This window comes from Cavia porcellus, unplaced genomic scaffold, assembly GCF_034190915.1.
Source record: "Cavia porcellus strain 051 isolate PalLab524CR breed Dunkin Hartley unplaced genomic scaffold, mCavPor4.1 scaffold_12, whole genome shotgun sequence".
NCBI classification, from domain to species: Eukaryota; Metazoa; Chordata; class Mammalia; order Rodentia; family Caviidae; genus Cavia; species Cavia porcellus.
This window is the reverse complement of record NW_026947495.1, coordinates 68,529,399-68,553,337: the sequence shown is the minus strand read 5'-3', so window position 1 is coordinate 68,553,337 and position 23,939 is coordinate 68,529,399. Positions and strand designations below refer to the sequence as shown.

At 35.7% G+C, this 23,939-nt stretch overlaps 1 long non-coding RNA gene across 1 annotated transcript in view; it reads right to left on the bottom strand.

Moving 5' to 3' along the window:
- LOC134478328 (uncharacterized) overlaps positions 1 to 23,939 on the bottom strand; it is a 112,893-nt gene that overhangs the window by 33,878 nt on the left and 55,076 nt on the right. Inside the window, exon 3 of the long non-coding RNA XR_010050916.1 lies at positions 14,468 to 14,566. This is a non-coding gene — a long non-coding RNA (uncharacterized LOC134478328). The remainder of the gene's footprint in view (positions 1 to 14,467; positions 14,567 to 23,939) is intronic.

Genomic DNA, 23,939 nt, shown 5'->3' with positions numbered 1-23,939 from the left:
CAGCAACAAGTTTCTTGTGAATGGTTTAAAAACCATGTAACTAGTACTGAGACAACTGGACATCTGTATACAAGTGAATTAATTATACCTCTTACCATATAACCTATACAAAAATTGGTTAAAAAGAAGCCACAGACCTAAAGTAAAATTTTAAGAGTCAGAATAAAGTATGAGCAAATCTTTATGACTTGAATAGGCCATTTTCTTGGATATAACTTTAAAAGAATCAGCAACAATGAACAGATAAATTGGATTTCTTTGAAATTAAAAAATAACTGTGTTTTTAAAAATATCAAGCAGAAAGCCAATAGAGTTTGAAGAATGGGGAAAAATATTTGCAAATCATGTATCTGTAAGGAACTCATATCCAGAATATCTAAGGAATTTACAACTGAATTTCAAAACATTCAATCCAACTAAAAGTGGGCAAAAGACATTTTTCTAAATGGTCTATTTATAAGAACAGCCAATAATAGGTGGACATGCTGCTCATTAGAAGAATGCTTACCTAGCAGGCCTGGCCTGGGGTTCAATCCCTAGAATTGCAAATATGATCAACATCATTAGTCACTGGAGAAGCACAAATCGAATCAAAACTACACTGAAATATCATTGCATACCCACTGTGAGGCAATAAGAAATGCTGGCAAGGATGCAGAGAAATTAAAATTCTCGGGCACTGCCAATGGGAATGTAAACCAGTATGGCCACTTTAAAACAGTTTGGAAGTTCTCAAAGTGGTAAACAGAATTATCACGTGACCCAGCAATTGCACAACTAGTATATTCCTATGAGGATGGAAAATGTACATCCTTACAAAAATTTGTACGTAAATGCCTATAGCAGCATTTCACCATATCCAGATGGGAAAGACAATCAATGAATGGATAAAAAATCATAATATATCTTTATGAAGGAGTATTGTTTGGCAATAAAGAGAATGAAGATTCAATACTTGCTATAAGACGGGTGAACACTGAAGACATTATGTGAGGTAAAAGTCATAAAAGTTCACATACTATATGATTCTACTTGTATGGAAACTCCAGAATAGGGAACTCAATTGGGGTAGAAAGTAAACTGTTAATTAAGGCAGGGTTGGGGTTGCAGAAGCCGGAATGAGAGATGACTGCCTGATGGGTACAAAAATTTGGGGGGAAGGTTGAAAATGTTTGAAAATTAATGGTAATAGCATTCATAAGTGTGAATATACAAATTCCTTGGAACAGGTGGGTTTATGACAAGTCAATTACATTTAAAGAAAGTTCTTGCTAAAAATCAGGGCAGTTCAAATGTGAATTGTGGCTGGAGCACAACCATGTCACTGGTGTGCCACATAGCAGGGTCCCCCGGAGGAGCATGAACCGCTCTGCTGGGAGGGTGAGATGATGCAGGCGCAATTGAATTTTTCCTGTAAGACCAGCTCTAGGCACAAGCAATACAAAAGCCCAATTGCTCACATTTCCCCCCGGTTGCCTCAGGGTCTGAAAATCCTTTTACAGGTGGCCTTGTGGAGTAGGTCATGAGGAACTGGATTGAAGCAACAGCCCTGTTGGTGGAAGTGCACAGTACATTAACTTATTAACACTCCTAAGAATAAGCTTATGAACTTAGGCATTTTAGTAAAGCCCTGGAGAAATGAAACGTTAATTAAAATTTAAAGGAAGAGAAAAGGATTTAGTGTTTGGCACATTGCCAGGGTAGACTTTTCAGAAGTCAAATCTGTGAATTAGACACAAATGTTGGGATGGCCCTGAAGATTTTTTCTACATCGTCATTTGCCCACTTTGCCTCATCTCTCTCTGGCCATGAAAATCAACTGCCCCCATCTAGCCCACATCTCCACAATATCACCCTTTTGTTCCTTAAGTTTTAGTAGGCAAGTAGTAAATCTAGGTTTGTAAATCATAATCCTTGGCAGTGAAAAAGCTCTGAAATATATTTAAGAAGGGAAGGACCATGCTGAGCTACTTTACAATATTCCGGCTGCAATGCAGAACACAGACTTGCGGGAAGCACAACAGGAGGTACGGAGATAATGAGCTAAGGATCACCAGACTGCCAAACTGATGCAAAGATTTCTTCAAAAGGAAAACATGGGAGCTACAAGAGATGCAGCAAAAAGATTTATCTTAACTTCCCTTATCTGACTAATGCAGAGAATCAGGTGCCACAAATCTGGAATGTCTCCAGTCAGGGTGGCAACTGGCCTTGGGCACTTGGAAAAATCATGTAAATCCACCGCAGCAAAACCTTTTATCATTCAAATCCCAAACTCCCTTTTTATCAAGCCAATAGATAAACTTTTACCTCTATAGTAATACAGGAAGTCACTTCCTATGGGAAGTCTTCCGCCGAATGTGAGAATAAAATTTTGCCCTAGTGATCCATCAATGGTTGGTTAATTTGCAGGTCTCCAACACCTGACCACTGGGAAAAATTTGGTAAAAGAAATTTTTGTCACCTCACAGTAGGTTCAAAGGCGTTTGCAGTGCTCCAGCTGAGAAGAAGATGGTATTTTGAGTCAAGTGGCCCATGGAAGAGAGAAGTGCTTCAAACAGAATCCAAAACACTTGGGGGTTGAACATAATCAGGAAGGAATGAGGAGAAATAGGAAGGCATCCCAGCTCTCTTTTCAGTGCCCTTCATAAACTAATGCTATCCTGCTTGTGTAGCCTTCAATATATAGACTGTGTTCTGAAACCTTGAATGGAATTTTGATGAGGATGGAGAACAGTACTCCTCAAAGAATAAACAGTTTTCTTTAGCAAATACATCTTGGAGAGCCATCTTTGATATCTTTTTTAGAGGCTGGCTAAAACGAGCTAAAAACTGAACAAAGTATTGTTTGCAAATTTAGAGAAGAATATTTTACTTTAACTAGAAAAAGAGGACACAAATGGTTCAAGCCCAGGAAAAGCAGTGAAGGATAACTGAAGGTCAGGGAGGTGACCCAGCCACGCATCAGAAACGGAGTTCAAGTGCTGGACCACTGTGGGCGTGAGTGAAGAACAGGGCTGTCTGTTGTTCAGCTGAATGCCACGTGGTGTGCTGTACTGTGCTGTACTGTGCTGTGCTGTGTTGTGATGTAATGTCCTCCTACCTCAGGATACACACCGTATCTTCAACCCAACCTCTTGGTATGGATGTGCTTTAAGAGAATGAAAACAGGACTCAGATTTGGGTCCATGCAGAATGGACAGAAAGAGATAACTATAAAAGGCAGGAATGTGAAAGAGAATTCTGCATAGCGTGAACAAAGGGCAAAGTGGGAATAATAACATTAAGACTCAGATCTTCCAGGGAGCTAAGGGATACATAGGGGTGACAGCAAGAGAAACAGGAAAATTATGCATTTCCTGCTTTATGGGGAATCTAGGGTGTGCAGAAAGTGGATGATTACTTGACAGAGTTCCAGGAGGCCCCTCAAAGCAGAGACGGAAACCTCTACATGCCCCACCTATGGGGTTTGTTATAGGTTTGCTGAATTTCAGCACAGAAACAGAATTCTCAAGACACTTCAATAAGGGGCTTAAAGAGGCTTAGTAGGCAGACTGTAAAGAGTGCATAGCCAGAGAGAACAGAGTCCAGGCCCTCACCAGGGGGAAGCAGGCTCTTTGTGGTTCTGGGGTTATCTTCAAGGTGGGGAATCTAAAACGTGTTTCTGCTTTCTCATGTTTCCCACCTGGCAGAGTTACAGAGTAAATCATTTACAGGTGTTTGAAGCTGATGTCCAGAGGGAGGCAGGGAGAGCTATTTACAAGTAAAGAGCAGGGGCCAGGCCTCAGATCTTTGTTTCTAAGTAAAAGGACTGAGAAGTCTTGAACCCTGAAATTGCAGTTTTTTTTTTTTAAAGTACAGTTTTAGAATTATGATTTGTATTGTCTCCTCTAATGTTTCTCGTTTTCCCTTCTACCTCAGGCTTGCTTTTATTCAGGGCAGTTCTGAGTGAGCTCAATGAAGAGCATCAGCCAGGCGGCTGATGTGTGAGCACACAGCGGTGTGAGAAGCTTTCCAGTGATCTTTCCATTTATTTTTGTTCTTTTTAAGTTGTTAACTTTTTTATTACTGCATATTTGTCAAACATATTGACCATATGCATCATAAGGAATTTGTACATTATATATCTTAATTCGCTTTTTTTTCACATTCCAATAATCTTTTAGAAATTTTATTTCTGTTCCTTCCTAAGTATCTTCCCCAAAAGGTTGAAACCATCATATTATAGAGATACACACCTATGTTTATAACAGCACAATTTATATTATCTAGGTTTTGGAAACAGGATATATGTTCATTAACAGATGAATGGATAAAGAAAAGGATATTTATTATATAATAGAGTACTATGCTACATACAGAAAGATAAACTTGAGGCATGTGTAGGTAAATAGATGCAACTTAAGAACTTAATGTTAAGTGAAGTAAGTTACCACAAGCTCAAATATCACATGGTTTCTCTTGTATAAGAAACATGACTCAAGAACACATTACAAAAGAAATAAATAGGAAATAGGAAAAAGTTCAAATACTTCCCCAAGTTACAAATTTCATTCTTTTAAAAATATTCCAATATATATGTTAGTTTCATTTATACTACTAGTTTATCTCTTTTTGATTTATATTATACTGAGTAACTACTTTGAAGAAAGTAATACACAGTGTAATAATCATTGCTATCCCTTTATTATTTGATTATGAAATTTTGTTTTATTTTTCATAAAATACATTTTTAAAAAAAATTTAAGTGCTGAATTTCTTGTCTTTTTATTTCTGTGCAAAAATGAAAGTGCTTTTCTATTGTAGGTTATCACAGACAAACATCTAATGGTTCAGAGTATTAAGACCACTTCCACATATTGTATGAGATGTACCAGTTAGGTGTGAAAGCCTAGTTTTGGGATACATGATAATGTTGTCTAGAGTACAAAATAATATTAAACAAATTTTACTTTCATGAAATTCTTAGGGGTTTATCAAACTATAAGTAAAGCTCACTATATCTAACTTTGTGATGGAAAGACATTTTGGCAATAACTCCACAAAATGGGAAGTGGGCACATCATTTCTGCTTTTAAACATAAAAATTCAGGAAATGAAACATAACTAGCTTCTTTCCCTATTTCCAGTATGTTTATAACATTGTCTGACCATAGATATTTTACAAACATCAGACCTCTCCAGCAAGTTTCTCATTGCTATAGTCTTTATATGTCTTCCCTTTGAAGAAATCAAGAACAGTAGAGAGTTTATCAGTAAAATTTTCTCTTCAATTCAACCTTCAAAGCCATCAATAAGGAGTTGGACTTGAGAAAGAATGTGGGAAGTTGAAAAGAATTAAGATGTTTAGGTTCATGTACCAACTCCCCATGTGGAATACACTCATTATGTACTGCAAACATGTACAGGTAAAAGTCAAAGTTAAAAAAATAAAGATTTCATTAGCGCACACACAGTGCAATTACTAAGTGTAACCCTTTAGCAATAACCCTATAGTGTAATTATCCGAAGATTTCTGGAGGCTTTTAAGAAAGGAGCACTAGAGAGAAGCACAGGGCACTTAGAGAAATAAACACATTTGTCACAAAAATTTGAGGGGAAAGAAGAGTTATATTTCATGAGTTAGAAGGGCGAGATCAATGCTAATGTGAGCTATTAACATCAGTGAACTCTAAATTCCTCAAAAAACTAACATGTAATGTTATTCAATTTTCTTTCCTAAAAAAGAAAAGGATTCAAGCTTCGCAAGTAGTAAAATATGGGTGAAAGTTCACAACTCAGACTTATCTTTCTCCTTCAGCTTCACATATGCAAACTTTTGTGTGGAACTACCCAAATAATTAACATAACTAATAAAATCTGGGGTCATGGACGTCAGCTGTTTTACACAGCTGTGGGACGGGGAGAAATGAGAAAAAAATTCCTGACATGTCTCCCTCCCACTACGCTTCCTTCATACCAAAGGTCACTGAATTGTTTCAATCTTGCTTTATGATAGATTGGACTATGGACACTTGAAGTCAAGAGACTCTGTGGTCATCTAGACTCATTCTCTTCCTTTATACAGAAGAGAAAAAGTAAGATCCAGAGAATTTAAGTAACTCGCCCAAGGTAACAGAGCTAAACATAGTGGGACAGGCACTGGAAAACTAGAACAAGGGTTTTTTTTATGAAATGTTTGTTGTTAGTTCGAATACATCAGTCGAGGAAAAGACTAATTCAGGTAAGCCAGTTATAAACAATTTTGTACCTGTTGTTTCTCAATAGAATGAGGACAGAGGAAAAAATTGGAGCACAGAAAAGAAAGAGAAATAGCATACAGAACTAATGAAATACAACATATGTGCTTTAGCTTTTAAGCTTCTGGGCCAAAATCATACAATCTTGGTAACCAAAAAGAATCTTATTCCTGGAATGCCTAAAGACCTGAAATAATCATAAGCTTCTTAGGAAAGAATTCGTTCTTTGTTTGCAATGATTCTTGATTGGAAAGGCACGCAAAGCCTCTTTTATTGTTATGGACCTAGCAATGCTGCAGTTTCAGGTGTAACAAATCCTTTGGGAACCCTAAACTAAGACACTATCAATTTCTCGAATGATTTTATTACGAATCAGCAGCTTTTATGAGGTCTCTCCTACCGTTGCTCTATGTTCATCAGTCCAACAAACTGCATGAGCTTGTTTAAAGGAATTAGAGTAGCCAGTACTGATAGAATTTCTAACTGTAGATTTATTGAACTTGACGAATAACCAGAGAAAGTGTACTTTAAAGTATTACCAAAATCACTGCTTTCTGGTTGCCCATCTCTTGGAACCGTCCCACCTCAACGCAAATCTGTTACTGCCTGTAGTCCTAGGATACAAATTCCCCCTTAATCTGCTTTCCCAGAAGAGAGACCAAACTCCCCATTGGTACACAATTAAAATTTTGAAGTTTGCAAAAGAAATACTCTACTTTTCTTCTGAATTCTTAGGAACAAATTTAGCTCGATATTATTTTAGAACACAACATTCAAAATAATATCTGGCATCTTCTTGACATTCCAGAGACATACTTGAAATATGTGATGCCAAAAGAAGCTAAAAATGGTGGCGGAAACTACAAAAGTATTTGACTGTCATCCAAAAGATTCTAACATTTCACACAGAGGAAAATTTCCCTTTCATCATGCAAGCAACTTAAGGCTGTATACCAAAGAATGCTAAAATTTCAACGGGTGGTAATGTCCATGGCAGGTAGCAAAATATTTTTGTCAAGTTTTTGAAAAAGCTCAACTTATCTTTTTAACCTATCTGATCACTTTGTAAATGAAAATAAGTAGGAAACAATCAGGAGTAATTTATGCGTGATAAACCTTCCATTTGAAAACAGCCAAGGTTTTTCAATTTTTATGGCAAATAGAAACTCCGTAATTCTTAAATATTTGATTCTCAGCTTTCCTCTTACCAGTCCCCTTCTGCCCACTGAAGTACTGTGACAACCCTTCAGACCTATGAATGCACATGAAATCTGATGATTTTCCCATCCCTGTCTCAGATATGAATCATTACTCTTGATGTAATCCCCAGGGACCAGAAGCTCTATTTTAAAGCCAAGAAAGAAAAGAGCACCTCTAATTCAAACTGGTTTACCCAGACAACTCTGATAGTTGCTATTCACCAGCTTCTTAATGCATTGGGAAGTAGAGGACTCTGAGGGCCCTCTCTTCACTTACCCTGGGGACATCAGGGCAGAAAAGCTGAGGAGCTAACTTAACTTTCAAGTCTTAGACTTGAAGTTTATCAGTAGTTCTACTTGGCCATGTATTATCTCTAGGAAGCTATTGAATTTTAGCTTTGAGAGGATTTTATTTTATTTTCAAGGTTTTTAGATCATCTTGCCTCCAGATCTAACTTTGCATATAAAAGTAATAGACTTGAGCTCTTTCTCAAAAGCCTTTCTAATTTAAAACCTGATTACTCCACTCCCAGATTCCCAGAAAAGGGTCAAAGAGCTCTTTAATACAGTCATCTTGAAATCATCCAGAAAATCCTGAGGTCTTTCAAACAATACACAAGTACAAAAGACAAAATACAGTACTCTAGGTAAAACTCTACTTACCCTTACTCAAAAAATAGGAAAATACAAATAAAAAGCTGAGACACCTTTAGTTTTGCAAATCCTAGAAACATCTTGTCCCATGAGAACTGTTTCTTGGTATAGAAGATGAGAAGAGCTGAAGTTAAACAATGATCCTTTTTCCATTTCTAAAGAAAAAAAAGAAAAATAGCTTGCAGAGGCAAATGCTCTGCTGGACAAATTGTTTCAGCAGATGTTCATTGTCCCAGGGAGAAAACAGTCCCTACTTTGCAGCTCAGCACTTGCAAATTTAGGAGTTCAAATATTTTTAACTTGAAATGAACCATGTGGTATGAGATGTAAATACTAAAATCATTCATAGGAGCAACTGGCTATATTTTACATTAAGTCCACAGAATGCTGATGACCGTTCTCTGAATTGCTTAGCGTGATACGGTAATGGAACAGTTGTGGCTCGGCTTCTGCAGTTTGTTTGTTAACAGATTATTTTAAATGGCACCCAGAAGAATATTGCTAGTTATTACTAATTATAGGAGCACTGGCAGACTTGTGATAGGTTGAGCACTTAACGATTACCCTTGATGTAAATGCTCTTATCAAACCCATTTTAAAATGTGGAAACTAAGGCTTAGAGAAATGAAGCAGATCACCTAAATCACAAACAACAAGCAGTGGCACTGACATTCGAACATAGGCAGCCTGACTCAGACATGGGTCAACAAAATTTTTCTTTAAAGTATCAGATAATATTTAGTATATACTTATAAATATCATAAGTCACTGTCTCAACTACCCAACTCTGTCTTTGCATCAGAAAAACAGACAATATATAAAGGAAATAGTGTGGTTATATACCAATAAAACTTTATTTATAGACATGGAAATTTAAATTTATATAGTTTCCATGTGCTACAAAGTATTCTTTTGACTTTTCCCGTATTTATGCAAATATAATCCTTACCTCATGCGCTGTTTAGGTAGCAGACTGGATTGAGCCCAAAAGCCTCTGCTCCAGGCACTTCCTGGCTCTGCAGAGATGTCTTTTTGTACCACTTTTAACGGCTAACACAACTACCTCTGCAGCCTAGCCTTATCAAGGCATGTAGTTTTGTCATGTAGACTTGTCTTGGACTGAGACTTGCTTTTTACTTTTTGTATGTTTATTCATTGAGCCATAGAAAACTTGCAGTATTTGTCTCTTTTGACCTATGCAAATGACCATTTCACAGGTTTCAATGTAATAGTTACAAATGTCTGCTGCTGTTTTGGAGGTAACTTTGATCTAAGCTACTACAACCTTGCCTACTGATAAGGGGGTGTTGTATAAACCATGGGAGCATCAGATGTGTGACACCCTAGATGGTCTTTAAGGTTCTTTTAGCATTGTTTCTACCAAGTTGGACAATCTACAGCTGAAGTTATAAATGAAAGAAATACCATTTTATTATATAACTTCTCTGTGACAAGTAGTGAACTGTATTGCCAGGTTTTGTTTCTACAATGGCACTGTGAGATAAATGCTTTTACTCAGCTCACAGCTGAGCAAATTGCAGTTCCTGGAGATTAAGTAACTTGCTCACATTCAGCATGCCAGGAGGTGGGAAAGCTGTGCTTGAGAAATGGAGAAATGACTCCTTTTTATTTCCCTGTGTAATGAAGATGGCGTTGTCACCATACTCTGTCAACACTGCAAAGACTTTTAAGAAAAATTTTTTTAAACCTTCACTAGAAAACCATGGATAAGCCATCATCATAGAATCTGTTATTCTCAATGAAATGAATTCCAGAAAATACAATCATGCCATCTTAAGTTTCTGTAGTCATATTTGTATTATTTCGTTGAATTTTTTTTTATACTAAAAAACTCCAAAATAAAGTGTTATCTCCTAAGGCAACAGATATTTATAAAGTTCCGTTGGGCAAGATCTCTATTTCTAAATGAAAGAGAAAAGAAAGTGAAAATCAGTTTCAGTAAGTGCAGTCCTAAGAGATTAAATATTTCATTAAAGTGAGAGCTTTAAGCAGTGTGAGATTTTTTAACACATCAAATCTTATTTTTTTCACATTTTTAACACATTAGCGAACATTTAGTAGGGGAACATATATATATTTCTGAATATAGTAAGAAAAAAATCTGAAGGAAAGGAAGAAATTACAAAATAAAAATCAATGAAAATATTGACACTATAAGATTAAAATTATAATAATTAGCTTTACTTATGCTTCTGTCTCTAGGAAAGAAACCAATAATCTTATCCATGACTATTGAGGAATAAGCTATAAAATAAGAAAGAAATTCTAAAGAGTTCACCAGAGACACGTCCACCAAAGTAAAGAATCACTCTGAGTTACAGGGACACTGAAAAGACACATTACTGCTCTTCCTTTTTTCTATTTTTCTAGTCTTTTTTTGTTTCATTTCTTTTCTTCCCCTCTACTCCTTCTTGGCATAGCAAGTGGTGTGTTCCTGAGTTGACTGTTTCCTCTCACAATTTTCCATCCTTATTTTTATGATTTCTTCTTCAACAGACACATCAATGATTCTTACTGACACTACTTCAGCTCATCAAGTATTTTATTCCCTTCATTCAAAATTCTCTACACGGTCAGTACAAAGTCTGTAGATGGCATGGTGAGCAAGTTATAAATGAAAATAGAGTAACACATGCAAAATGTGGATTTCAGAAATTGCTGTAAGGGTTCTTGATAGTTCCCAGGAAATAGAGGATTTGTGTGGAAGCAAAGAAAACCCTTGTAATTATAGTACTTAGAATTCATTAGCTTTCATTATTGCTGGTGTTTAATTTTTAACATTTAATAGAGCAGGATCAAATGGTCAAAAGATAGAAGGACTTTTGTACCTTCTTATTATCACCATAAAAGTAAGATTTTAAGTTTATTTGCTACTGAATTTCAAATATAAAACATTCTCTGGAACATAAATGCTCAATAAATGTCTGGGGGATGAATGGATGAAGAATGCATTTAGACACAGAAATCCAGGAGCACAGTGATTAAACAGACGATTATTGTCTTGCCTTAATGAATTCTTCATTATCCACAAGTAGAAGCAATGAGGGAAGTGACCCACAAGTCATTCAGACAAAGCACTATTTAGTAATATGGACATGCCATGAGCTTCCAGATAATGTGACCATTGTCACTTTGGTACTGGTAATAATCAAGGAAGGGAAAATGGTATAATCCAGCCAGATCACGATTCTTCAACTTAAACATGCAGGTTCCAGAAACTTCAAAGGTGTGATGCTACAGGCCAATATGAGAAAGAAAAAAACCAAAGTGAATCAAGTCACATAAAATTCTGAGATGTTCTCAGCCCAAAATTCTGACCTATGATCAGACATTTAGCCACAATAAGATATGTAAGGCCTGTAAAGCAGGATTTCATACAGTTGGCATTTGGAATAGACATTTTGTCTTGGGGAGATCCTGTGCATTTAGGATGCTTAGCAGCCTCCCTGTCCTTCGTTCACTAAATGCCAGGATTTCCCCCCACCCTCTGCTGTGAAAACTAAAATTATATTCAGAAACTTCCAGCTTGTCAGAGCAAAAGATGTGTGTGTACGGAGTTAGAGCTTACTTTTAGGTTTTACAAATGCATGTACCAAACGTGAAAGAAGAACATACAAGAGTGGTTCAAAAATCCTATCACTGCAGTTAAGGAGAGAGTTAAAATCTCAAGTTAACAGAATATTTAAGGGAAGAGAAAGAAATGTCCCTATTGCTTATCAGGGTAAGACAAATGTTGGTATTAATTATGTATTAAAAAACCACAACAATTATAATTACTAAACTAAATTGTGTCATCCTATATATTTAGAAAGTGATCTAGTACTATCAAGAGAACATTTTTAGGGAGGCAGAGAATCAGAAAGCACTTTATTACTATACATATTATTCTGAACTTCTAAAGTTAAAGAAACTTTGTACCAATAGGTTATTGGGAAATTGGCAGTTAAAAGCTAAAATATGTTTCTAGAAAACTTTGAAATGCCATAGAAGCGATGTGCCAAAAGGCGAATATCCCCATTTACCAAAGATAGAAAAAATAGGTACCATTAAAAGTTAATAAGCTATTTGGCAAGGATCTCCGAAGTAATTCTAGAACAATGCAAGAAATGCTGAGTAACTGCAATAAAAGAATTGACATCAAACCCATCCTAAGTTCACTATAAATGTGATATGTCAAAATAACCTCACACTGGACTCCACTCTTGAAAGATAGATTAGCATAATGCTATAAGGATGCTATGTTTTGCTACGAAGTGTTTGCTGAAGCCTCTTAAACTACCTGTTTCAGAGTTGTTAGAGACAAACTCAGTAGTACAAGCTAGGGAAAATAAAGTTTATTTTTCCAACACCACAAGCTAACTGTTCCCCCAACTTTCACACATCCATCTTTCTTTATGCTTTTCAGACTCTAGAGGACTTTAAAATAACATTTCAAGGCCATTAGATGTAACAATCACTAAGTGCTTCTCAAAATATATAGTACTTTGTCATTGCGTTCTACAAAACTATCAGCAGAATCCAATCTCTTCTTAATTAAGGTTTTATAGATCTCATTTCCATCCTAACCTAGATAGACTTTGGTCTTTGAGCAAAATTGTTAATCCATGGAGAAGCAAGTTGATATGAAAATACTACTCAGAAAAGAAATCAAGATTTTCTGTTGTACTATTAAATATTTTCTCTGGTAGTTACTTTCAAAATACCACATTCACTCTGTTTGCAGTCAAGGGAGCAACAGTGCACTCGGTATGGAAACCTGTCCCTGAAATACTGTCAGTCTGACTTCTCCTGTCCTGCCCCACCCCACATAATCACATCACCTTGCTCTAACAATTGCAAAGAAGTGACTAAGTGAAAAATTAGCAGCATGGATATTTTTAACACCACAGTACCATGAATATCAAAAGATGTTTTTAAGATAAAGAGTACTTTTTTAACAAGGTAAAGAAATAAATATAAACTAGAATGGAACTGTTTGATTATGTCTTACCTGGAGAAAAGCACAATCATGATAAAATTAAAAATGGTCGTAAGTCATACCCTATTTAATCACAAATTGTGCATTTATTTAAAGGAGCTGTTCCAGTTCTACTATTAGGTAAATAAAAACCGGTGCAATGAATTTGTGAGAGCTAATGATATTATTCTTTTGGTTAATTGAAAAATATTAAGAATTCTAGTTTCATGAGTTAAAACCTTATAAATGGATTTCATGTTCATATTCAACTATCATTTCATCAACACTAGTCCATGAAATAGTTTCCTCACCAAAGTCTTGTTTTATTTGTGGAAAACCCAAATCACATCATCAGGTGAAGGCATGCTGAAATAATTTATTTCCTCCATCAGGGAGGGTTTACATTATAGAGGTCACATTTATATGTAGGTGGTTTCAAAGCCTGAACAAATTGAGACTTAACTAATTAGACAACAAATATTTGACCTGACTTGTATCCATTTTGGTGATCTTTCTCTTAAAGGAAACCCAGAAGCATGCAAGAGAGGAGGTAAAAGAGGACTTTGAAAGAAGGATCTACAGTAACCACATTCAACTAGATTCATCTGCAGAGTTGGTAACACCTGATTTCAAAGGGAAGCGCACTAGCCTCGGTGATGTGACATGCAAATTCATGTTGATAGGTCGCCTTCAGCCTTTGAGAACATTAACTCCTGAACACTAGGAAGATGACTGCATTTCTGAGTGTGGGAGCTAATAACTGATCCAAGAGCTGCTGTTTCCCCTCTTTGGGATTAAGGTTGACATTTTCAAAAAATTTATCTCATACCTTTAATAAACATCATTAAATATGTTGCCCCTGATTTTGTGTTAATTATCAAGATAAAATCATCAAAAATACAGTCAACAGAAAAAGGAAGATAATGAATACAGGAGTTGTTTTGAGAGACCATACTAAGTTTTAGTTCTGCATAAGATCAACGAATCTTTTTGAAGTTGACAAAATACAAATCCCATTTCACAGTTGGAACCAGTCAAACAAGATTTGAAGTCGTCCCTCCAAAGAGAAATAATTATATCTGTTTCCACAGTAATAATAACAAGATTTCTACACCAAACACATTCACAGTGTCTTCTTCGTTAACATTTATTTATGACTCTGAAACCCAGAACAAAGTGCATAGCTACTTTCACAGATGATGGTATCTCTGCCTCTTTATCTCCCCCTCCCTTGACTCTTCAGTTGGAAGAAAATCAGTTCAATATGATTTTACATGCCACTACCTCAAGTTAAAAGATTATTTAAAATCTGTTCTTTCACTAAACATGAAAGCATGTGAGTGATCTAGAAGTTACATACACAGAAGAAGGTAAGTACTGTCAAATCCAAATCTTACCTGAACAATCAAAATGGAACAACACTTTTGTAAGCCTTCTTGATTTGTGCTCCTCTCCTCAAGGGACGGCTAAATTGCAGCAGCCTATGTTCTTAAACCCTAAAAGAAAAATCAGGAAGCTTGATCAGCGCACATAATGGCCTGCATAATGTAAGAAAGCACCACTGTTTCTTGGCAACTAGAAAACAATCCTTTTCAATTAACTCACAGTTATTGGCCAGCATTTGTTGTTAAACACAGAGTAAGGAAAATGTCTTAAGAACTGAAAAGCACCTCGTAATAGCTCACGGAGAAAGTGGGACTGGTTTGTTCATTTTGGAAAGCATTTTTAATTAATCGACTTCCATTGCCTAACTCTTTTCTGAGCTCATCTATTGACATACTCATCTCAGTTTGTTGTCGTCTTTACTTACAGCATCAATCCTGAATAGTTGCATCTGTTGTCTAAACAGTGAAAACCCAAAGAGCAGGGGTAGCGAGCCAGGGGTATGTGATGTAATCCTGGTCCCGATCATTTTCAGTGCCATATTTTCCTTTCTAAAATGCTTCAAAGTAGCCCTGTATGGCTCCTGAAGAAGCCCAATTTGAACATTTGTATGTCATATTGTCTTAGCTGGTTAGGGCCATGTCCTGCAGTCACTAATTTTAAGTGACAGGTAAGACACACACTGTGGTAGGTTGGTTTTATACTAACTGACAGTTTGGGGGTGTTGACATGTATTTGTGAGAATCTGGTGAGTCTGGACAATCTTCTTAGGGTGCCATGTATTCTCACAGACACATGTGAAATTTCATATACCAAGAGGGGTCTATATGTGGGACCCATATTTAAGAACTTGACAAAAAAGTAAGTACAAAGAAAATACAAATTACACATAGATAAATTTTCTATTAATCAAACTTCCATTTGCAATGGCATAGCTTTAATGGTCTAGTGTAGTTATGTATCTCATAGACGGAGTTAACTTGACATGAATAATTTTTATATCTAAACAAAGCCAAATTGGAACCATCTTCAGGAACCAAAATATGAACTTTGATGTTTTACCTCCAGCAGCTTTTTTTATTTTCTTTTTTCTCCTTTTATCATCCAAGTTTCCCTAGAATGTGTCTACTTTGTTTTACTACCATTGTGGACGATGCTTCTTAGATAATCTTTTTAATACATCGCCCAGCGTCAGTACCTTAGCACAAAATGCTCTCCTTGTTGGTGGGAACTGTGGGTAGTGCTGTAAACCATTGGAGGTGATGTAGTTGGGTAGACCTTCTGGCACCTTTAGCTCAGACGCTCGACAGCTGTGTACACTTTCCATGGGTAGAACTGGCTGGGATAATTTTACAAGTGTTTCTTCAGTCTTTGGGCTGACTCTGCACTGATTCTATGACCTCAGGCAGATTTGTTGAACATTTTGTGTCTCAGTTGACTTATCTGCCAAATGAAAGCTAATAATATTTATACCGTAAGGATTTGCAGATTGGCTAAGATTACTTATGTAAATCTTATTAAAACATTGCCCATAGGATGGTAAACCCTTAAATTTTGGCTGTATGAGAATGTATGTTATTAGTATTCTTGAATTTGGTAAATTTTCAGATTTTTTTTTTACCAATACGTAGAATTTCTAAAATCATGCATAATTCCTAGGTAAAAGTCCAAAGTAATATAAAGGAAGTCTTTTGATGTATATAAAAATTATAATTTTTCATTTTAATGACTGCTCTTCATTTAACATCTAATGTATCCTTCAAATACCTTGAGATTTTATAAGCTTTATCACTAATAAAAGAAAATGCACAATAATTTAAAAATGGAAAAATTTTTTTGTCTTCCTAAAAAATGCATTTATGTTAAATACATTGAATTAAATAGTTTAACCAAAGACATAAAAAAAGGAAAATGTGCAACAGTGTTTTCTTACAAGTAGCTTTATTATATAAAATTCAATTATTACAAGATTTGAAAGCCTTCTTAAATTTTAAAATGGATAAACAATGTGCTTAAATTTTGGTGGCCCTGTGCATGTATTTTAAAATATTAGCTGCAAATCCTAATGTCTGAAAATAAATGCAGACTTTTGTGCTTTTAAAGACAGTCCTGACAAGTGGTCCATCAAGACTCCATTATCGGATTCTTTCTTGCTTAGAAGCCAGGTTTAATCTTAGGTTTTAGCCCAACCCATTACATTATTCTCTCAGCCAAAATACCACTCCTTCTTCCTGCTGGAAAACTATACCAAATAATAAGTAAAAGGTCACATGAATCCATTTTCTTAGAAGGGACTGGATTCAGCTACTCAGATATTTATCTCCTTGGCATGTGACAGTGTCTCCCTTGTTGTTACTCCTGAGAGCCTTGATTTGTCCCACTATCCTGAAATAGCAAATTCTGGTACAGAGGAAATTAACCTATTAAGTCTGCAAAAGAAAAACTAAAAAGGAAAACAGGAAAGAAAACCAAGAAATAGTATTTATGTAAAAATGCCAGAAAATTTTAAGAGAAATACTCTGGAAAACATCTAGTATCTTCCAGAAGATTGGATGTAATATTAAAGCAACACTAAGTAAACTTTTGGGAAAAGTAAATTCCTTTCAATAATTTCTGTAACAAGCTAAGTTATATACTACATCTCTGAGATATCCCCCAAAATTCAATGTGAACTACATAAAAACACAGAAAGATAAACAACAGTTTAGGATACTTTTATTTATAGTTCAAGTAAAATATCCAAAATAATTTATCGATTATATACTAGGAACATGCTCAGGTGAGCTGTGTACTCCAGAGGCTCTGAACTCCTCCCAGCCAGAGGCAAGGCCCAGGCGATGCCACACTTGGGGTCATGCTGTCTAGCTGCCTGGATCCTGGAGGTTTTGAATTCCACCCAGCCAGGTACTAGGCCCTGGTGACCCACAGGGGCTGTGATCCAACTAGCCAGCTGGGTGCCAGAAGTTCTCTACCAGGTTCTAGGCCCCAGTAACATACTCCTGGAGTGTGATCCTGCTAGCAGCAAGAGGATCCAACCTCTGCCCAGCCTAGCATCTCAGGGCAACCCAGTGCAATACATTAGGGGAACTCCTGGCCAGCCTACAGAGCACAAGAATCTGGCACCATAGGTCGGGGGTGCATCCCAGATAGTCATGGGGATATCAGAGGATTGAGACTCTTTCCAGGGCAGCATTCCAGTGCAACCCATCAGGAGGGTGCCTGACCATCCACACTGGTCCTAGAGGAAAATATAAAATGAAAAAGCAAGAGGCAATCTCAATACCCTAGACCACTGAGAACAAACCCAAGAGACACTGATATGGAAGATACTGGAAATTGTACTACTGAACTTTCTGAAACGATAGTAAATGAAGTGAAAAAACAACTCCATGAAGTTTGAGGAAATCATCGTAAATAATATCTCAGGTAAAAAATGAAACGACAAACATTGTGAAACATGGAGTGTAACAAAAGAGGATCTAAATAAAAATGGAAGAACATAAAGTAATGGAAACCTTGAATGAACAACATAAGACAGAATGCATGAAACAGACACAAAGGAATATTCAAGAAATTAAAAATTCTATTGGAAGCTGGCAAAACCATTTGAATGAAACTGAAGATAGACTCTCAGACCTTGAAGACAGGATGGAAGACTACAACCACGAACGAAAAGATCCCTTAAAAATAATAAGGAACCAGGAAACAACAGTTCAACTGCTGCAAGATGATGCAAAGAGAAACAACATAAGATTGACAGTGAAAATGAAAAAGCAGGAGTCAACACAAATGACCTGTGAAGACTATTTGCAGAAATAATAACAGAAAAATTTCCAAACATGGGAAGAGAATCTGAGATATAGATAAGTGGGGTATACTGAACCCCAATGAATCATAACCAAGATAAATCTTTACCCAGACATATAATAATTAGAAATTCAGCACAAGAACCAACTACTAAAGGCTGTCAGAAAAAAAAAAAAAAAAAAAAAAAAAAAGAAAACAGGTCACTTATGAAGGAAAACCTATTAGAATCACGGCAGACTTCTCAACACAAACCTTCAAGTTAGGAAGAGCTTGGAGTGAAGTATTTCAGGTCCTGAAGGAAAACAACTTTCAAACTAGATTGATGTATCCTGTGAAACTATCTTTGAAAATAGTAAGATACTTCCATGACCAAGAACGACTTAAGAAATTCATGGTTACCAAGCCAGCACTACAAAGAGTACTAAAAACCACTCTAGAAAGACACAAGGATAACTACAGTCCCAGGAATAACAACAAAAAGAAACCACTAAGCAAGGCAAACAAATAGAAAAAGTAGAAAACCAACAACAGAAGATAACATGACAGTGATCAGTCAGTACTTATCAGCTATATCCATCAATGTAAGTGGTCTCAACTCAACAATAAAAAGAAACAGACTGGCAGCATGGATTAAGAAACAAAATCTAACAATATTCTGTGAATAAGAAACATTTAACTCAAAAAGGAAACTCACAGACTAAAAGTCAATGCATGGAAAACAATACTCCATGCAATAGGAACCCAGAAAAAAGGGATAGCTATTTTGTTTGCAGACAATGTGAACTTCAAACCAAGAATGATCAAAAGAGATAAAGAAGGTCACTGCATATTGTTAGGGGAAAAATTCAAGAGGAAAAAATTGCAATCCTAAATATATTTGCACTACATATAAGAGCACCCAACTATGTAAAACAAATTTTAATAGACATGAAAAATGAAATAAACCATAATACAGTTATAAATAGGCACCTGACACCCCATTGTTACAGAGACAGATCAACCAAACAAAAAATTAGCAAAGAAATAACAGATCTAAATCAAACTTGTGAAAAAATGGACCTAGTAGATATGTACAGAGTTTTCCACCCAACAACATCAGAAAACACATTCTTCTCAGCTGTACATGGGTCATTCTCTACAATAGATCATATACTAACTCACAGAACATGGTTAAGTAAATGCAAAGAAATTGAAATAATTCCATGCATATTATCTGAACATAGCACGATAAAATTGGAAACTAATGACAAAAACCCATTGGAAATTAATGACAAAGAACCCCATAAACATATGGAAACTAAATAACATTCTCCTAAGCAACCAGTGGGTCACAAAAGAAATTAAAGAAGAAATTAAACAATATCTACAATTGAAAATACAAATACAAATACAAATTACCAGAACCTATGGGACGCAATGAAAACAATCCTCAGAGGAAAATTTATAGCACCAAATTCCCACATTAGGAAAATGGAAAAATACATATAAACAATCTAATGCTGCACCTCAAACTTCTAGAAAAAGAAGAGCAAGTCAAACCCACAGTCCAAAGAAGGCAGGAAATTATAAAGATCAGAGCACAAATTAATGCAATTGGAACTAAGAAAACAATGCAAAGAATTAATGAATTTAAGAGCTAGTTCTTTGAAAGAATAAATAAAATTGTTAAACCCCTAGCCAACCTTATTAAAAAGATGTAGGAAAAAGTTCAAATCCATGCAATAAGAGATGAGAAGTGTGAAATCACTGCAGACCCTCTGGAAATACAGAAGATCAATGCCTACTTCAAAAACTTTTACTCCCATAGATTTGACAATAGAAAGAATGGACAGATTCCTGAAACAAATGAATTATCAAAGCTGAATCAAGAAGATGTAAAACTGCTGAATAACTCAATTTCAGTTAATGAAATTGAAAATGTAATTAGAAGCCTATCAACAAAGAAAAGCCCAGGTCCTGATAGATTCACTGCAGAATTCTACAAGAAATTCAAAGAAGACTTAATTCCAATACTCCTCAATCTCTTCAGTGAAATTGAAAGGGAAGCAATCCTCTCTTACTCATTCTTGGAAGCAAGTATTAACCTAACCCCAAAACCAGAGAATGACCCAATCAAAAAAAAAAAAAAAAAAAAAAGAAAAGAAAAAAAAAAAAACATTACAGACCAGTTTCTCTAATGAACATAGATGCAAAAATCCTCAATAAAATATTGACAAATAGAATGCAACAAGTCATCGGGAATATTATAGACCATAATCAAGTGAGATTCATCTCAGGGATGGTTCAACATATGCAAATCAATAAATGTAATACACCATATCAACAGAGCTAAGGACAAGTACCACATGATCATCTCAATAGATGCAGAAAAAGCTTTGAACAAAATCCAACACTTATTCATGATAAAAACCCTGCAGAAAAGTGAAATAGATGGTATCTACCTCAATCTGATAAAAGCCATATGTGATAAACCAACAGACAACATCTTACTAAATGGACAGAAACTAAAAACTTTCAATCTAAAATTAGGAACAAGACAAGGATGTCCATTATCCCACTCCTATTCAGTATAGAAACATTAGCCAGAGCAATTAGATAAGAAAAAGAAATACAGATAAGAAAGGAAGAAGTTAAATTATTATTTGCAGATGATATGATACTCTACATAAGAAAAACCCAAACTCCATTGGAAGTCTCCTAGACATAATAACCAAATTCAGTAATGTAGCTGGATACAACATCAACACTTAAAAATCAATAGCATTCCTGTACACAAACAACAAACTCACTGAGAGAGAAATAAGGGAAACCACACACTTCACTATAGCATCCAAAAAAATGAAATACTTAGGAATCAATCTAACAAAAGACGTAAAAGATCTATACATTGAAAACTACATTACACTGAAAAAAGAATGGAAGAGGACTTCAGAAAATGGAAAGATAGTCCCTGTTCATGGACAGAAAAAATTAATATTGTGAAAATGACCATCTTCCCAAAATTGTTATACAGATTCAATGCAATTCCAATCAAAATACCATTTGCATACCTCACAGCTCTAGAGAAATCATCCCTAAAATTCATCTGGAACCAGAAGAGACCTAAAATAGCAAAGACAATTCTGGGCAACAAAGCTAAGGCAGGAGGCATCACAATCCCTGACTTGAAATTGTATTACAAAGCCACTGTGATAAAATCAGCATGGTATTGGAATAAAAACAGACCTAAAGATCAATGGAGAAGAAAAGAAGATACAGCCACAACTACAAATACACTCAGCCACCTCATCTTTGACAAAGGGGGCCAAACATGTACACTGGAAGAAAGATAGCCTCTTTACTAAGGGTTGCTGGAAAAACTGGCTCTTCATATGTCAAAAACTAAAACTAGATCCATGTCTATCACTATGAACTAAACTAAAGTCAAAGTGGATCAAGGATCTAAATATTAAAACAGAAACACTAAATCTATTAGAAGACAAATTAGGTAGAAATCTTGACAACATAGGGGTAGGCAGAGAGTTCATGAATAAAAGTCAAACTCCCAAAATCAACAACTGGAATCTTGTTTTACTAAAATTTTTGCATATCAAGGGAAATCTCCAGCAGATTAAAAAAAAAACCCTGAATTGGGAAATATCTTAGCCAACTGTCCCTCAGACAAAGGACTTTTATCTAGAACTTACAAAGAATGTTAAAAAAATCAGGCCCCCAGAATTAAAGAACCCAGTCCAAATATGGGCATCTGAGATGAATACATGCTTCTCAGATAAGGAAATACAAATGGAAAATAAATACATGAAAAAATGTTCAACATCAATGCTCATTCATGAAATGCAAATTAAAAAACTGAGATTCCATCTCATCCCAGAAAGAATGGTCAAGATCAAGAAATCAACCAACAACAAATGCTGGAGGGGATGTGGGAAAAAAGGAACCCTTCTCCATTGTTGGGTGGAGTGCAGACTGGTGCAACCACTGTGGAAGTTAGTGTGGAGATTCCTCAAAAAACTGGGATTGGAAGTCCCGTTCCACCCAGCTGTCTTGCTTCTGGGCATTTTGCCAGAAGAATTGAAAACAGCATACCACAGAGATACATGTGCATCCATGTTTATAGCAGCACAATTTGTAATAGCCAAATCTTGGAAACAAGCCCAAGTACCCATCAATCAAGCAATGGATAAAAATGATGTGGTATTTTAATACAGTGGAGTACTACTCAGCTATAAAGAAAGATTGCATTGAGACTTTTCTTTTTTTAAAGCCCATCGAGACTGTGTAGTAAAATTGGTACAGAACTTCACAGCAGGTTACCGGGATAAGAGTAATAGGAATCACAGTATATTTCATTATCTTTACAATAGTATATCAAAATAAAATGAAATACAGAACATTATAGAACTTATCAAAACAGAATATTGAAGTACCATTGCAGTACCATTAATCAGAATAAAGCAAAACAGTAATAAAAATATTTGCCTTCAAAGAGATGGTAGAAAGAAATCCCCCTTATTTGCTATGGTAAACCTCCCAAGAGATGCTCAGATTTCTGGTTCCCATTTGCTAACAGGGGGACAGGGGAAGGGGGTTAGGGAAAGTGGGATGTTTGACTCTAGGCCATGCCCCAGCAGGTTCACTATTGCTTAGCAGGGAGGCAGGCTGGTTGCTTGGTTTCCCAGCGTCCTAAGTTCCAACATGGTGTGGATCTCAGGAAACACTGGTGGTTCTCCCCGTGGAAGGGCCACAGTCTCAAAACAAGTTTTCTGACAAGCCACTTGATCAGTTAATTGGATTTACCAATCACAGGAAATCTATGCGTCATCCAGGACTCTCGCATTGAGACTTTTATAAGTAAATGAACATGACTTGAGACCATATTGATAAGTGAAATAAATTAAACTCACGTGTAAATACTGTATCATTTCCCTAGTGTAAGAAACTGAAAAATTATATATGTTCCAAAAATCTACAACAAATACTGTATAAGGATAAGGAACTGTTCACAGAGGAAAAGTAATTAGAACAAGGCAAAGGAGGAAAAAAGGAAGAGAATAGGAAAAAGACATATATGATAGCTGTACTAGTTGTATTAGTTATTGGAAAAGAACAGTTAATACTCATATGTTTAGATCAATTTTTACATGCCTATATCTGTTAATCTAAGTAACCGTCTTGAAGGTAACAATACACAATATTATAATCATTGTCAAATTCCTATCATCTTATTTTGTAAACCTATACTGTTATTGTATTTGATTTCTTGTTGTTTGTCTGTATTGCTTTTTTGTTTTTCTTTTCTTTGTCCTTTTAATCTTAAATAAAAAAACCAAAAAAATCCAAAAGTAATATACCATGAAGATATTAGTATACAAGTGAAAATAAAACAAATGGCATTAGAAAAAGTAAATTCACGCTACAGATAATTCTTCCACAATTTCTAAATGTGAAAATGAGATAGTGAGTCTCCTGCGTGTTACTGAGAAGTATGTAAAATGATTCTTAGGGATATATTTAATGAAACATTTCGCAGAATAAAATATAAACACTGACTAACAATAGAAATAAAAATTTAGTGGATTATAGGCACTCATAATACAGCAGAGCCAAATGAAATATTTTTAAGTTCTTTTTGGAATAAAGAAAAAAATGATTCCAAGAAGCAGCATGGCGCCATCAACC